The sequence below is a fragment of the Pelobates fuscus genome, chromosome 10 (genome assembly GCF_036172605.1).
Source record: "Pelobates fuscus isolate aPelFus1 chromosome 10, aPelFus1.pri, whole genome shotgun sequence".
NCBI classification, from domain to species: Eukaryota; Metazoa; Chordata; class Amphibia; order Anura; family Pelobatidae; genus Pelobates; species Pelobates fuscus.
Genome location: NC_086326.1, coordinates 59,980,978 through 59,999,044, shown reverse-complemented (window position 1 = coordinate 59,999,044; position 18,067 = coordinate 59,980,978).

Genomic DNA, 18,067 nt, shown 5'->3' with positions numbered 1-18,067 from the left:
TGAATTACCTGACTTTTTACTTTTGATATAGATGAACCATATGTGAACTATCTGAAATAAGTCCTGTTTTAGCTATGACATAAAAGGATGTGGATTTGTGTGAAGAAGGATTTGATTAGTTCATTCAGGTTTAATATGACTACTCTAGGGCTGCACCATTCCTATGGAACTCCCTTCCCTGCTTCATTAGATTCTCACCCAGTCTCCTTTCCTTCTAAAAATATTATTGACAACTCACTTCTTCAGGAGAACACATCAATTAAACTGTTAATTGCTTTCCCTCCTAACACCTTGCCTACTCTTTTGCAACTGTGTTATCCAAAAAAAAAAAAAAAAACTTAAAAAATCCCTCACTGAAAACTATTCTGGCAACTACTTTTCTACTCTTCCCCTTTGTGTTATTCTACTCTCTCTAGAATGTAATCTTATTTGAGAATGGTCCTCAACCCCCTCTGTTCCTGTGCATCGAGATCGTCAGTTTACAAATACCTGTCTGTTAGTCAACTTATTGTATTGCAGAATTTGTTGGCACTATATATATATATATATATATATATATATATATATATATATATATATATATATATATATATATATATACTAATAATAATATGCTGAATTTGACATGGATGCATCAGACTTCAAAATCTGTAAAATGTTAAGAAATGCTAGAAACAAATGATTTTTAAGTATCAATCAATACCAGTAAGCTTAACATTAGCTTGTACTCCAGACATTACATCTCTGATAGAAGCTCAGTTATACTCAGGCATGACTTATGAGATCATAACAAGATATCAAATATCAATTTTCAATAAAATTAGGTCTCTGTTATTGCTCATAAAGTGTAAAAGATCAGGCAGCAAAAAATGTGCTCAAAAGCACGACACACTTTGATTTTCTGAGCAAAATTGTAAAGAGGGCTGTAAAATGTTTGTCTATATGAAAGAATTTTATTTTGAGCTGGTGACTGTGAGGAAAAGTAGAATCTGGATTTACAGGCAGCAAAAGAAAAATGGCAGTGAATACAATTATCAAAAGTTTTAATACTATCAGAGTGCTCATAGTTTATCTTGCTTGTTAAGTTGTTTGCAGAATTATGTATAAAATGTAACACTTTTATAGCAACATCGTGATATTGCACAATGATCTAAAATGTACTAACAACAGGTTCAGACATTTAAAGTCATTGGCTTTCTTAAGGCAAGGGTATCCACTGTGAAAGTTATTAAATCGACACTGTTATGTGACTTCAAAATTGAGAGCTTAGCTGCAATGATACGCTGAGTGAGTTTAAATTAAACCTACAAAGCCTAATTATGTGCTAGCTGGCTTAGTCCAGTTGCAAACATGAAATAAGTAGGAGATATCGTTTTCCACTGAACTAACTAAATTTAAAAATGCTCTTATTTTCGTATTTATTTATTTAACTATAGTACGTTAAAAAAAAATAACATATATATATATATATATATATATATATATATAAAATGGAATTCTTTTATAAGAATGATAATTAAGGGGACACTATAGTCAACAAAACAACGTTCGCTTAATGAAGCAGGTTTGGTATATAGTCAACAAAACACAGTTGGCTTAATGACGCAGTTTTGGTATATAGATTATGCCTCTGAAGTGTTACTGTTCAATTCGCTGCCATTTAGGTGTTAAATCACTTTTGTTTACATTTATGTAACCCTAGACACACCTCCAAAGGCTGTAATTTTCAATCACATGTTAACTTACTTTGAAAGTTTTTATCTCCTGCTCTATAAATTGAACTTTAATTACACTCAGGAGGCTAATTCATGTTCTAGCAAGCCAACATCAGAGCTGAAAATAAGACATTCTAAATTAAACAGAATTGGCAGAGTGTGCCTTTAAAAAGACAGCCAACATACTTATATTATCAGAGTGCAAAATCTTTAAATAGTATCCAGTATTTAATTCATACCAGTAAACAGCTTTTAAAAAAATAGAAAAATAGAATATATATATATATATATATATTTGTGTACGGGATTATGAAAAGGGGCGTACATTCCAAGTAGGTTTAGTTTTAACAAATAATAGTCGGTTGAGGTGTGCCGAAACCGACGAGAGGCTAGGCCTGCAAAAAAGAGGGCCAAAAAGTATGTAACGTTTATATATTTATTAACATCACAATAATAACATTATTTAGACATACTGTGGAAAGCGAGTCTGATCTCTTTCTCTGGGTTTGGAATGTACCGGTTATACACTGCAGGTTTCCAGCGTCCCATTTTCTTTATTATATGTGACGGGACATGATTACTTGAGGCCGTGGTGGCTGCTCCGATCCGAAATGAATGTCCCGAGAAGGAATTTGGATTGAGGCCGAGTCTAAGTAATAATGAACGTATGTATAGCATGAAGTGTTTTGTAGTGAGTGGTTTTCCTTGTAGGGACAAAAGCGGCAATTCTGGATTCATAGTCTACTGACTTAACAATTTATCCAGCACCTGAACTGGGCAATATTTAGAACTCGTGGGAAAATACTTAACCTCCACAGGGGGGCCTGTTTGATTAGTTTTTGTACGGGGAATTGCTAATATATAATGATCATTTATTTTGGTCAAGTTTCTCTGTTTAAGGCAAGTGTCTGTGTCAGTTATCTTTTCTACTGAAAACTCTTTGGGCCGTAGGAACCCGAAAAAGGCCAAATAAGCTGCGGATTTAATTACCAGATTAGTAGAATTTCAAAAGGATTTTTATCTAACAGCTTAGAGATTCCTTCAAAGACGTTACTATCTATTGGGAGTCTCTCAAGGGTTTTATGGTTATTTAGTCTCTGGATACCCTTAAGAATGTTTTTAATTGGGTATGTGGACAAGAAAGGGGTCTTATCCGGATAGAGAGTAAGCATGAAGTGTTGTATACCTGTTAAGTATAGTTTGATGGTATTGTATGCAAGTTTTAATGAGATGTGGCAAAAAGTTGAAAATGCAACCATAGTTTCTACAGAAAATCGATTTATTATGTTAAAGTTGCGTACAAATTTATTAAACATTTCAAATGCCCTATTGTATGCTTTTTGTGTTTGCTGATAACCCGGCCTGAGCTAGAATTCTACTGTGGGCCAATAACTGATCTAAAGCATGATTAGATCTCTGAACTGCGGGGGAGTTTTGGGTTGTCTGTTTGCTGTAGGGTGAAGTTGGAAAAATTCCTGCAAATTGAAACGTGACAAAGCGTCAGCTGCGTTATTGAACATACCTGGAACATGCATACAACAAATGTAAAACTGCAAGTTTGCCGCCAACCAAATGAGCTTTCTTACCAACTTCATAATAGACAGGGACTGAGATCGGCCTTTGTTAATTATATTGCAGGCTGCTATGTTATCCGAATAACACCTAACTGCTTTACCCCTCCAATTCTCACCCCAAATGTGTGCTGCTGCCACTATGGGAAAGATTTCGAATAACGCTGAGGTTTTGTCGAAGTTATCTAGTGTACTAGTCTCAGGTGGCCAACTGTCATATACCCATTCGTCCCCAAATATTGCTGCGTACCCGACTGAAGCTGCAGCGTCTGTCCAGATAACTGGAGAATCGTCGGAGATGGGAGGAATTAATAATTCCACGAGGATAAGAACAGTCCCCTCATTTCTAGGTCAGCCCTTGCCGAATTGTCTAAATTGATCTTAGTGTCGTCGTCAGGGAGGCCGTGAAGTAGCGAGAGCAACCTGGAGATGAAAGATCTGCCTTGCGGGATAATTCTCATGGCAAAGTTAAGAGAACCCAAGAGAGACTGTAACTCTTTCCTGGTGCATGACCCGAGGTTGGTGCAGGTGTGAATGTAATCTAGAATCCTATCTACTTTGACTTGAGGGAGGCTAGCTTGCATGGTTACAGAATTGATCATGATACCTAAGAAGGTGATTTCTGTTTTAGGACCTTCTGTGTTATTTGAGGCTATCGGAACACCTAGCTCCCCAAATAAGGAGAGCGCCCTTTGTAGGCTGAGTGGTGTGCAGTAGTGAGGTTCGATATATAGAAAATCGTCGAGGTAGTGGATTACTACTGGGCAGCTGGACTCGTTGAGTAATAGCCAATTCAGGGTCTCTGCGAACATGTCGAAAAGTTTTGGGCTACTTTTTGAGCCAAAGGTCAGTCTGGTTGCAAAATAGTATTCCCCTTGCCACTTAACTCCGTGTAGGTGCCAGAGCGACTGCTTAATAGGTAGTAATTTAAAAGCATTTGAGATGTCCGTTTTGCTTAACCAGGCTGCCTTACCGAGGTTGACAATGGTTTGAATGGCATTGTCTATCTTAGCGTATTGCAGTGAGAAGTCTTCTGATGGAATAAGGGAATTTAAACTTGGGGAGGTGGAAGAGTGCGGTGCTGAGAAGTCAATTATTAACCTCTTTTTGTCGTTTAATTTACCCGTGGCTATACCTAATGGACTTGTTCTCCAGGACGTGAAAGGTGGTGTGGTGAAAGGACCGATCATGAAACCGTTTTCCACCTCTTTGTCGAGGAGATCTTTTAGACTGGCTGGGTCGGATATTGCTGACTGCAGGTTGGGGCATTCTAGTGTGCCTGGAGGGAGTGCTACAAAACCTGTGTGAAAGCCTTTGGTGAAACCGGAGATGAGAAAGTCCGCCAACTGTGAAGAAGGATGTGCAGTCAGGTAACGTTGTAAATTAGGTACGTTTATTGGTGTAATTGCCTTTTTCGGAAACAGTTTGTTCGGGCACATTGTTTTTGCGTGAGCCCTGAAATAGATAGAACAAACGTGGAGCAATCTACAGGCGCTATAACTACATCCCCCTTCATTAAAGTTATTACATACTTGCGCTTTCCCGAGAAACACTATAGGTCTGCCTAATTTGTCTTTCATTTCCCTTTGACTAGAATAGTCTGGGTTAGTGAAACTAGTAGACGGAGCTACTGCGGTACTAGGACAAAAGTTCGATGTATGAGAAGCTGAAGCGCATATTGCACATGCTGGTGTCTTAAGCCCGGCGAAATGCCTACAAAATAATCCTGTGTCCAACTGACTCCAATCAGTGGGAGTGTTGAACTGTGCCAGTGATGCGGCTGATCTGGCTGAAAAAGATTTATGATAGTCATAGAACGCATAACCACCGTACTTGTATGCTAGGTCCACCAGTTTGTGCAAGTATAAATCCAGCTCTTCCCTACAGTGTGGGAAAGAAGAGCAAATTACGTCCCTATATAACCCAAAGGCTAATACAAATTCGGGAATATTACGTTTTTTATTAAGTCTAGGGTCTCTGGCTTTCATCACTACGGATATATCTTCAAAGGTGTAAGACCTGTTCTCGATAATATCCTGTGATGCGATGAGGAGGGAAGCTAAATTAACATCTTTACCTTCTAGTATGTCCCGTTTAAGATTTTGAGGGATTAAATGAACTGGATTAATTATATTAATTATATATTAGATTTTTTGGTAGGAATAGTAGTGGAGTTACCTCCTGAGACGGTCTCTGGTTGTACCAGTGGAACTTGAACTTCTGTAATGCTGGACCGAACAGTGGCTTCCAGGGTATCTAACCTGTTGTTTATGTCAGCTACAGAAGCCACCAAAGAGGTCATCATGCTCCGTAGTTCTGCTAGACTATTCTGGATAGTACCGTCAGAACTAGGGCCTGGTAAATCCTCCGTATTTTGGGAATTAAGTAAACGGAAGAGTTCTGTTTCCTGGCAGTAGCCGGGAAGGGAATGTTCCTTCTGTTAAGCTTGGCTGTGATCCTTGGAACAGTCCAGGATCTGTAGCTGGATGAGGTACTAGGCTGTCCTGGCTGGATGCTAGATCTGGACGGAGTGCTTGCAACTGACAGTTCATCGTCTTGTGCTGAAGCGTTTGACATGCTATGGGCATGAGAGAAAATGTAGTGTTAGCAAAAAAATGTATTTTTTTTTCTCATGTGTGCTGGTTGACTAACTAGTGCCGCTGTGGCGAAGCAATTAAACTAGGGTGATGACAGGTGAGGCCCTACTAAGTGCCAAGTGGCTTGAGAGGCTCTATCTATGAGTTGGCGCGAGGGGATTTCGTGGCCACTGAGCGTCGTGGCGGGGTGTTGGCCTCTCAGTGAATTGTAATCATAAGACAGACTGGGGGTGACAGGTGAGGCCCTCTCTATGCCAAATGCGAGGCGGCTAACTATGGTTTGGCCTGAGGGACGTAGTACCTTCGAATTGAGGATGGGTGTTGGCCTTGCGGGACCACTAACCTAAGGCGAAGAAGCCGGGAGAAGGCTACTGCTATTGGGCTCCTAAGACCCTGAAACCAGCCACGACTAAACTGGATGGAGGAATAGACACGAGACTGAACGTATTTGTATAGAAATATTGTTATCCTTACCTGAACGACGAATTAGTGACAAGTATTAGTTAAGATGACCTAAAGAGTTAATTATACTCTGTTGGCTTTGCACTGCTGATGCCCCGAATTGCAGAGAATGGACCCAGGCGACGTTAGATAAAATAAAAAAAAAAAAGAAACAAGCAAATTTTAGTTTATAAGCCCCCCCTTTTTTTTTTTTTATTGTGGTAAGACGAGTTTACTGATTCCCACTAGTAATGAGTGAAGCAGACGGAAATAACATAGTGTAGGAAAGGAAATATTACTAACCGAACCGTAACTTGTAATTCAGCTTTAATTGTAGCAATATATCCTGGCAGAATTACCCCTGGAATTTTAAAAGGAAAGAAAAAATGCAGAGGAAACCCATGAATTTAGCAACCACTTAATAAAATTAAAGATAATTTGGCTTGCCATTAGTAAATCTACTTAATTACTAGCTTAACCGGTTTTATGAATACCAATATATAACTGAAAGAAATAGCCGAACAAGGCATGTGCACGTGAAACCCGCAAGCTGAAAAGGCATACGTTTAAACGAATCTATTTGTGAATGAATACTGGACAACAGTACTGTAGTTTGACAATTTTTTGCCGAACAGCGTTTTTAAACGTAAGTAAAATATGATTGAGTGAGACATCGTTTGAACGGAAGAGTAACTTACGTTTTGCGGATGAATTTGCTAGGTTCGCGTGGGACACTCACGAACTGGCGGGCTGTGTAACGAACGTCGCGGACGAATGACGTCAGAGGTCTGCGAAGCGGAATGAGGGCGGGAACTTCCGGAATCGACGAAGACAGGTAAGTAGCGGTTTACTGGGTTTATATAGGCCTTAAATCCCTCCCACAACTTCAGGCATACGCCTTCTATATATATCCAAATGTATACAAGGTGCACTCACAGGTCTTCGTAAATAATTTTCTTTTTATTCTTTAGAGCAAATTACATGTGTAGATACAATTATATCTACACATGTAATTTGCACTAAATAATAAAAAGAAAATTATTTACGAAGACCTGTGAGTGCACCTTGTATACATTTGGATATTCATACTGATGCTGAGGTTTGCACCCAGGCAAGAATATTGGATTGTTTTTTTTGTGAAGGGTGAGTGCCAAGTTTATCTTTATATATATATATATATATATATATATATATATATATATATATATATATATATATATTTGTGTTATGGGTTTAACAGCTCCTCTTTCCTCTTTGACATTTTTATTTTTTTATTTTTAGGATATGCTGTGCAATTTAAAAAACTCGAGACTGCCTTTATAATATCTCCTTAATAATAAATGAATGGGTTTCACTTGTTTATGCACATTCAAATGAGGAGTGCCCTAGCTACCATGCACTGTATAACAATGAGGACTCACATTTTTGCACTCTAAGTGACAATGTCTCTTCCAATTCCCGGCTGTGTAATTGTAAATGACTGCCATTGGTTTCTGTAAAGAATTAGCTAAAATGCCTCTGCCGGTTCCTGTTTGAAATGATTGTGGATTAATTAATACAGTGAGATCAATCATTTAAAAAAAATGCAATGCTTTATTTATATGAATCCATGCTAAAAGGAGTTAAAAGATAAAGACACATTTGCAGCATGCATGCCTTCTGTTTTCATACATTGTGACATTACTTTCTGTTAAAACATATCGAAAGGTATCAAAAGATACGTAATACATGTATGAACTACTTGTATGGAGCTTAGACTGATAAATAAAAACACTAAACCACTAAAGATAGTTCAAGTGGATTTATATTTATTTGTAAACAGCATGAAAAATATCCACTTGATATGAATTTGATATCTTTCTTTATCCTGATTGATTAATAGTGTTCTTTAGAAGAATATGTCCTAATATGAATACAAAGAAACAAGTCCTGCACTCAAACTCCCATAACTCCTGGGCAGCAGCAATGACCATAGCACACATCAGCCCAAATACATATAGTAAAAAACAAAGAAAAAAAAGTTACCTGTGCTCTTTCCACATCCCTATGTATTTTTTAAAAAAATGGAGGTTTTTAGTTACTTCCAATGGCCATGAGAGGGTGTGCCCACCTGCCACGTCAAGGAAGACCTCTTAGGTGGGTCCTAACTCTAACCATTCACCTTGCTCCCTTGATCTTCTGGCAAAGATCTATCTAATGAGACAGAAAGGGGTATTTTTTATATACATCCCTACATGCTTATTATAGCTCCATTTATTTAAAAATACATAGGGATGTGGAAAGAGCGCAGGTAACTTTTTTCTTTGATGTCCTAATATGACTCGCCTCACAATGTACTGTACCAGCAGATGCCCCATTCTGCGACATCAATGTTGTTTAGATCCCCTCTTAAACAAGTCTTTTATACATGTGAAAAATGTTAAGAGTGAAGCCATATTTTTTTCTTTCCTTGCAATTTTTTATTTCTCATCTACTCTTTACGCTAAATGTTGTTAAACCTTCTGAAAAAACAGAATTTGTGGGTGTATTGTCATGAGGGCAGTTCAAAAATATTTGATTTTTTTTTTTAATCAGAGTCTACACCATTTAACAGTAGAAGAAGGGGGGATTAAAGGTAAGTATTTTGTCTGTTCATTGTACGATCGAGTTACAGTCAATTTACATATAACAGTTGTTTCATTTTCCTACAAATGCTGTGCTGAACTGATATGAACTGGTTAATGTTTTATAGTGTTTTCAAATTCTGTATGTATTTACTTACTACTTCAACTGCCAAGACGCTGACACGATCCATAGCCGAACACAGCTATTTGTTATTGCTCAAATACTGAAGTGAAATTGATATAGTTGTATAAATGTTTACATAAGTAGTAAAGTGCATACAAGTTACACTTTTCACCCATTTGACAGATTTATTTAGTAAATGGAATCAAAATGTTGATTTTCTACTCTAGACAAATAGTTTTACTGTTTAAACCCCTGATGGTCGTTTTTATGATGATGTATGACGATTCCTCAGTGATAAAGAGTCTTACCAGTTTTACATTAATACAAGTTTATTCCAAGCATCATAAACAGTACATCCCACTAAAATTTAGGAAAGGTTTGCTCCCATACCAGGGTCCTCGCCAGGATATGATGCTCCATTGTGGTCAAGTGACACGCTTCTGGCTTCAGAAGAGCTGTAGCAGCAGTGAACCACACAGGTTGACATTCATTGGTTGAGAGCGACAGCTGAACACTTTTAACCAATGACTGTGCAACGTAAGCTGCACAGGACTGACATTTGCCAGCCTGGATCTCTAGTTCCAGGCTGGCTGATGACACTCCTATGATGCACCTCCAGAAGCTAAAGGGTTAATCTCTGCCTGTGCATGGTCTCAACACGAAATTATATGCATACAGATCCCAAACACTGAAGTGGTTATGGTGCTTGGAGTAACCCTCTGATGCTTCTTCACTTTTTTAATCCAAACTTCCCATGTTGCGAAGACAACAGAAGCATTTCCATGACTGCTTTACCAAAATGCCACTTACAGAATTAGATTATTATTTATCTGAACATTCTACTAACAACGTACTTTTTTTTTATTTACATATAATTTTATATATTGGGCCTTCTGATTTAAAAAAAAATAGAAGTAAGTGAAAAATGATATGTTGTTTTTAGATTGTTTTATTTATCATAATCATGTATCAGAATTTTCTACGTTTCTTAGTTGAAATTTATGTACTAAGTTTTAGATGCTAATTTTAGTGTACTGACTCTTTACTTGTACAGTTTGATCTCTGTACATTGTTTTGTAAACCCCTAATATATTTTCAAGGATCATATTAGCAATCAATTTGGTTACAGCAGTGTATTAAGTAATTACTGAGTCTTGAAGGGTTGCAAAGAGTTGTTTAGATTTAATTTGTATATTTAATTATTTCTTAGTTTTGGCCAGAAAAGGTTATTATTGTAACTGCCTAAAGTTAACTAGTATTTGAGATTTTAATAAGACAAGGAGGCTCCTATTATGCTGCACTCTTTCTTTATTTCCCTCAGCAGCAAAGAAAAATATAACATTCAAATGGTATGATATCAATAAATAGCATGAGAGGTATATCTTCCTAGCCACAGGAACAGCAAATCAGCTTCCGCTCTCCAGCATAATAGGCGATAATGCGTAATCCACTTCCTCTTTCTTTGCTGCTCCATCAGTTAAGTAACACCACGTCCCATGGTTCTTTTAACAGTGGGATCTTTTAAATTTTTTATTGATTTATTAAATTTGATTTAGCTATTTGTCTATCTAATTGCTTGTGTTTTCTGTCATTGCTTGTGTTTTCTGTCATTGCTTGAGTTTTCTGGACTTCCCTGATCCCAGTTTTATAAATATGGCTGAGGGATGTCTTCAGGGATTTCTGTTCCCTGTTCGGCGCTTTCGCGCCATTTTTTCGTGAGCCTTTTACTGTACCAACCGCCACTCACTGGATTTAAATGTGCGTTTCGTTCAGCGTTCTGGAGTTTGTTCTTGCGAATGCACGTAGTGCCTTATACGTACGGCTATTTTGTTTTTTGCCACAAACGCTTCCATAGCACTCTCATAGACCTGCGTTCGTTTCAATGAAAACTGTTCATGTGTTTTGCCATTCGCGGAGACATTTCTGTTCGCGGCAGCAATTTTCTTGTTTTTTTCCCGCATTTTGATGCTAGTACTGCCCCCAACAGCCAGAACTCGGAGTTAGGTTTTAGTGGCGGTCTGATGGCTCTGGTGTTTGTGAAATAAATTTCGATTGTATTCAACTCCTGTGAGTACACTTTCCTCCCTTTTACCTTAGATCCTCTATTTGGGTTTCTAGGTTTTCTATTTACTATAAATAACAGTTCTGATTTGAAAATGCAGTCTGACAAAGATGACTCAGCATCCTCTGGGTCTACTGCATCCATTCAAGTTGCTTTCGATACATTCCCAGGTACATCTGGAGACAGAGCAGAACTCACTGGTGACTTTGATGCTTCTGCTGAAATGCAGACTTTGATTGACAATTCAATGTCAAAAGCTATGACTAAAGCCCTAATGTCGGCTATTGGAGTAATGTCCAACTCCCTGTCACAGACATTTGCACAAGCCTTGATTCAGGCACAGAGATTGGTTCAGCCGACTACTACCCAGGCATTGCCATTAACAACTCCTGTGCAGCTTCATTCTGGCCGCAAAGCCCTTGTTAAAGTTAAGCACTTCTCAATGTCAGAGATGGACAGCATTACACCTGTCACAGATGGCGTGACTATTCTGCCACCATGCAAAAGAGCCACTATCCGGGCAAAATAGTCTAGATTATGGAAAAGGGCAAAAGCCCAATTAGATTCTGAATCAGATCTCTGCGGTATTGAGGAGGAGTCCTATATGGATGATTCAGGTGATCCATCGGATCCTGGATTTAACTTTGGAGTCGAGGAATCTGACCCTTTCAAGGTCACTATTATAGTGAAACCTGCTAAAACTGATTTGGAGCATGGAGCTTCAGGGGACACAGGTAAGATTTTAGATCCCCATGGCGAACCCCTATTCGACCCCAATGAGCTGTGCCATCCACGGTCAGCAGAAGGGTCTCCGTCAGACCACGAAGCCAGATACATAGCATCATTAGTGCACAAGCCTTTGGATAAGGTGACCAGAAACAAATTGAGGGCAGAATGTCCACGCCTGGGCACGCAAGCCAATGGTCTCCTATTTGGAGAAAATTTTGTCAAAGAACGTTTTTCATACACACATTCCCTGCCTTAGATAAAGCGCAATCAAATATTCACAAAGTATTTATCCCCAGGGTTTTTGGTGGGGACAGAAGAGCCAGGAGCCATCTGTCTGGTTGTATTACCAGAAGTTTGTTAAGGCAGAACCGAAGGGCGGGACAGTTTCCTGAAACACTGTAATTCACCTGCCTTCTTTCAACAATGTGATCGACCCTGGGTTGACCGTGAACCACGAGGCACTCATTAAGGATGACGACCTTATGGTAAGTCCTCTCAATCTACATTCTTCCCTATTGGTAGTGGGGGGCAGACTAATTCATTTTTTCCATGTTTGGTTTCTCATTTCTTTGGATATGTGGGTACTAAACACTGTGAAAGGTTATACCATAGATTTCTTATCTCTGTCAGGGCAATACTCCCCATCGAGGGAAATTATTTTTTCCCGATAAGATGCAGACCTTGTCACCAACAAAATATTTGATCTGATGTGCAAACAAGCCATCATAGAAATGCCAATGTCCACTACGAGCTTTGTGAGCAACTTCTTCCTTGTTGCCAAAAAAGGCAGAGTTGTCTGCCCAGTGATAAACTTGAGACAGCTCAACGCTTATTTAACCTATCACCATTTCAAGATGGAAGGGATCCATTGTTTGCAAGATCTTCTCCAACCATCAGATTGGATGGCAAAGTTGGATCTACAAGATGCCTACCTCGCAGTGCCTAAAGCATTACAACACCAAGATTTCAAGCAATTAATTTGGCAAGAAAAGAAATGGAGGTTCACATGTCTGCCATTCGGGCTGTCTTCAGCCCTGTGGTGCTTCACCGAACTCATGAAGCCCGTGATCATGCTGTTACGGAGTCGAGGAATACAGCTGATAATATACTTAGACGACATCTTTCTCATGGCTTAGTCTATTCAACTCCTCAAAAATGGGGGGCAGACTAATTAATTTTTTTCCCATGTATGGTCTCTCATTTCTTTGGATATGTGGATACTAAACACTGTGAAAGGTTACACCATCGATTTCCTATCTCTGTCAGTGCAATACTCCCCACCGGGGGAAATTGTTTTTTCCAGACAAGATGCAGAACTTGTCACCAAGGAAATATTGGATCTGATGCGCAAACAAGCCATCATAGAAATTACAATGTCCACTCCCGGTTATGTGAGCAACCTCTTCCTGGTTGCCAAAAAAGGCAGAGGTGTACGCTCAGTGATAAACTTGAGACAGATCAACGCTTATGTAACCTATCACCATTTCAAGATGGAAGGCATACATTGTTTGTGAGATCTTCTCCAACCATCAGATTGGATGGCAAAGTTGGATCTAGAAGATGCCTACCTTGCAGTGCCTATTGCATTACAACATCAAGGTTTCCTGCTTTGCCAAACTCATGAAGCCCGTGATCCCGCTGTTACGGAGTCGAGGAATACGGCTGATAATATACTTAGACGACATCCTTCTCATGGCTCAGTTTATTCAACTCATTTGTACTGGACTTTGACTCTACTACAGAATCTAGGCTTCCTAATCAATTGGGAAAAATCCATCGTGACTCCTACACAATGGATAGAATTTCTGGGTCTCATCATAGATTCTACTCTTCAGACCCTGCATCTTCCAATGTCAAAGCTGTCCAATATTAAGAAGGAAATCAGGCCCACACTGGCAGCTCCCCAACTTACTCTCAAACAATTGGCGAGAATGATCGGTCTTGTGGCGGCTTCCATACAAGCCACTTTTCGGGCCCTCTTCACTATCAAGCCCTATAACGCTTACAGATTTTCCATCTGATGGAAGGCATATCCTACACAGATATGGTCATTCTGGACTCAGAAGCAAAAGACGAGCGTAAATGGTGGTTTCTTCACATGGAAGTGTGGAATGGTCGCAGCATCTTTGGCGCAGCACCAGACTTGGTAATAAAATCTGATGCGAGCTTACACGGTTGGGGTGCTCGTTGTGGAGATGTCTCTACTGGTGGCAGATGGTCTGATTATGAATCGACTCTCCAACTGTCTGGAACTCCTGGCAGGCTCATTCGCTATCCACAACTTCTCCTCAACTCAAGCCCTCTATTCAGTGCTCTATTCTGCTGAAATTGGACAATATGTCAGCTGTCTGTTACATCAATCATCTGGTGAACATGGCACAGGATTTTTGGCAGTTCTGCCTGACACAGGGCATATCGGTTACCACGTAATATATTCCTGGCCTCTCCAACACCACGGTGTATTTGGTACACCTCAGAGATTCCAGCGAATGGCATCTGGATTCAAGAGTCTTCCAGGATATCTACCATTTATGGGATCCACTAGACATAGACCTTTTTGCTTTGGGCTTGAACACACAGCTTAACAGGTTATTCAGTTGGAAACCAGACCCAGATGGCATGGTGTGTGCCTGGAACGAAACATGGATCTCGTATCAGCTCCTCTGACTTCGATCCTCCAATTCCTTATCTCACTCGTTGATGATGGAAAGTCTTATCGCACAGTGAACCTGTACCGTTCTTCTATCTCTACTGGACACCAAGGTTTGGATGGAACCCCGGCAGGTCACCACCCTATGGTGTGTAGGCTCCTCTGCAAAATAAGCTTGTCCCCCTTTACCATGTTATTCTTTTTTCAGGACGTTTCTATCATCCTCAACTTCTTCGAATACTGGTCGACTAAAGCCTCACTATCTCTGAAACAATTATCAGCAAAACTAGTCATGCTTCTCTGTTTAATATCCTGCAAGAGGGTTTCTGACGCCAAGCTCTGATGTTACTGCTTGCTCATATACACCAGAAGGTGTACTCTTTGATATATCTCCTCGAAGAAAGTTTTGTATCCATCGTTTCCTGACAGACCACTCTTATGCCCAGTCGCATGCCTTCAAACATATGAACTTCACATTTCTTCACTACGGAACCCATCAAAACACGAACTCTTCATTTCCTTCCAGAAACCGCATCTGCCAGTCAACCGCATCTCCAGGGTGGATTGCCACGCATGCACAAAGCAGCTGTTCGGGCATCATGATGTATGGCGTTATGTTCGACATGGTTCATACTTGCGCGGTCCCCTGTCAAAACGTTCACACCGGCGGATTTAAAAGGAAGAAGATTAGAGAAGAAGATAGAAGCTTCTGAGGAAGTCTGATGACCAACGAAACGCGTTGAGCCTTGCTGAGAGAACCATGAGACCTGGTGTGAGCAGTCTTTGAAGCACTTTTTGAATGATTTTTACACTTTATATTTATTTGCACACTAATTATGTGCTATGTTGTTGTGTGTTGTGAAGGGAAAGTGGGTGAAGCTGTTTTTTGAGCAGTTATTTGGAGCACCTTACTTTATTTGATCTGCACTTTAACACTTGCTATGTGTATTATGAATTATGTGCTGTGAAAAAGCTGCTAGCCTTAAAGGGACACTCTAGTGCCAGGAAAACAGTTTTCCTGTCACTGCGGGTCCCCTCTTCCTCCCACCTCTCATCCCCTGTTGCTGAAGGGGTCAAAACCCCTTCAGTGACTTACCAGAGGCAGCGACGATGTCCCTCGCCACTGCTTCTTGGTCCGCCCACACTCCTCCCTGTCCCCATGTCATCCAGTGGGGGAGACAGATCCAGTCCACAGGCGGGGGAGACCTAATGCGCATGCGCGCACGCGCATTAGACCTCTCCATAGGAAAGCATTGAAAATGCTTTCAATGCTTTCCTATGGGGATTTTAGCGACGCTGGAGGTCCTCACACAGTGTGAGGACGTCCAGTGACGCTATAGCACAGAAAACCTGTTCTATGAATCAGGAAGTGCCCTCTAGTGGCTGTCTAGTAGACAGACACTAGAGGAGGAGTTAACCCTGCAAGGTAATTATTGCAGTTTATAAAAACTGCAATAATTACACTTGCAGGGTTAAGGGTAGTGGGAGTTGGCAACTAGACCACTCCAATGGGCAGAAGTGGTCTGGGTGCTTGGAGTGTCTTTTTAAGGGTTCCAAGCCTACTCAGGCTTATTATTGATAACTGCACACTTATATTTTGTGCCAATATTTAACATATTTGTTTTCATTTAAATGTTATCTTTGTCTTCAATAAATTGTTTATTGGTTTTACTAATTATATATTTTTCTGTTTCGTCTCTATTGTTTTGAGATATTCCACATGAAGCAGGTAAATATTAGTGTCTGTGGCGCCCTCCCATTTTGTATTGATTTTTTCTTTATTTTGTGTTTCTATGTTTACAAAGGTTGGGGGGGACCTTTAGACAGAGGCTTGCCTGCACTTAATTATCATCACTCACTCCACCCATCCACGTTTAGTTGTTCCAATTTCTAAGTGTCTACAGTTCAGTTGAGACTACTCCTAATTAATATTGTACATTTATACTTGATGACAGATAGTATGATTTATGCATTCATCCAGTTTCATACTCGGATATCACCATATTTCTCCTCTCTCTTCCAGCTCGATTTGACATTGCACCTTTACTGGCATACTCTTCTTGTTAGTGTTCCCCTGTTCTGTGACACGTTTGTCCTTGTTCGGGATTGCAAGAAAGAGGAAGTAGATTATGCATCATCATCTATTATGCTGGAGAGAGGAAGCTGATTGGCTGGTCCTGTCGCTAGGAATATATACCTCTCATGCTATGTATTGTTATCATACCATTTGAATGTTATATTTTTCTTTGCTACTGAGGGAAATAAAGAAAGAGTGCAGCATAATACTCGCCTCTGTGTCGTTAATAAAATCATGACTTTACATCATGTTAATAGTAAAATCTGTGAATTTTCTCTGAAGTTGCAAGAACACTCAAACACCAACATTTTATCCATTCACCTGAACATTGAAAAAACATGATTACATTTTTTTAATTATTATTTCATTGTTGCACATTTTACATAATTCCAGATGGAAGGTATTTACAAATTGCAGGCTAGCTCTCTCTGTTTGAGAGATATAGCAACCCCAGGTCACCTTAAAGGATGAAATAGGCATTCAAATAAGAATAGATGGTAGGGATATGGCATTGAAAGCAGCGGCCATCTTAACATAATGGTGTGATGGAAGCTCCCGTGCTACGGACTTTTGGAGAGGCTTGAAGGACAGACTCCTACCTACAGACTATGGGCCTGGTCCCAAAAGCCCCCGAAAGGGGCTATTGTCACTGTGGGGAAGGGAATGAGGGCCCTGGTTGCCTACTGTGCTTTCCAGACGGACTTGTTGACCTCTGTAGATTACCTGGACTAATTTTACACATCGACCACCTGACCGGGAGATACCCAAAAACACTCTGGAACTGTTCTTCGGATCGGGACTGTGCCGATGTTCGATCAATCTTTAAGCAGTTATCGCTCTGTTCCCCAATCTCCAAATACAGCGCAATTAAGAGGGGAATTTGGGGAGAGAATGAAGCATTACAAGATACCTGGGGCTTGTTAGTGCTCTCCTTCCTAGAGGTCTGGGAACTGCTTTTTAGAGACCGGGACTAAGCTACACTCCTTCCTTGATTGGAGAATAGCTACAATAATGTAAAATGTTAACATGTGGTAACTCAGTTGCAAATTCTCTTATCATGACACTGTAAAGAGCTTCCAAGAGATATATATTGTGTGGGGGTACAGTCCTGCAAAAGAGGACTCTGACAGACATTTTATGTGCTGCACAGCAGGGACCTGATTGTGTTAGATGGGATAATGTAATTTAGGGGGAAATAGTACTTTACATTGCATTGTATGGACGTCCCATGGAGGGAGAGTCAACACTGTTCTGTAGAAATACCTTTGTTTTGTTCAATATTGATCATTCTATGTCCTACATTCAGGCCCATTTAATGCGTTGTAGAAAATCAATAGTAAAGCTGTAATCACTGCTATAAAGGAGAGCTATATTCACTGCAGCCTAATCTGGTGGAGAAGGTCCTCAGAGACCCCAGTCAAATTCAGCGACTGGGTCTGAGTCCCTGGCAGCAGTTGAGAGGCTGACGTGGTGGAGGTACTCAGTATGGGATATCAGT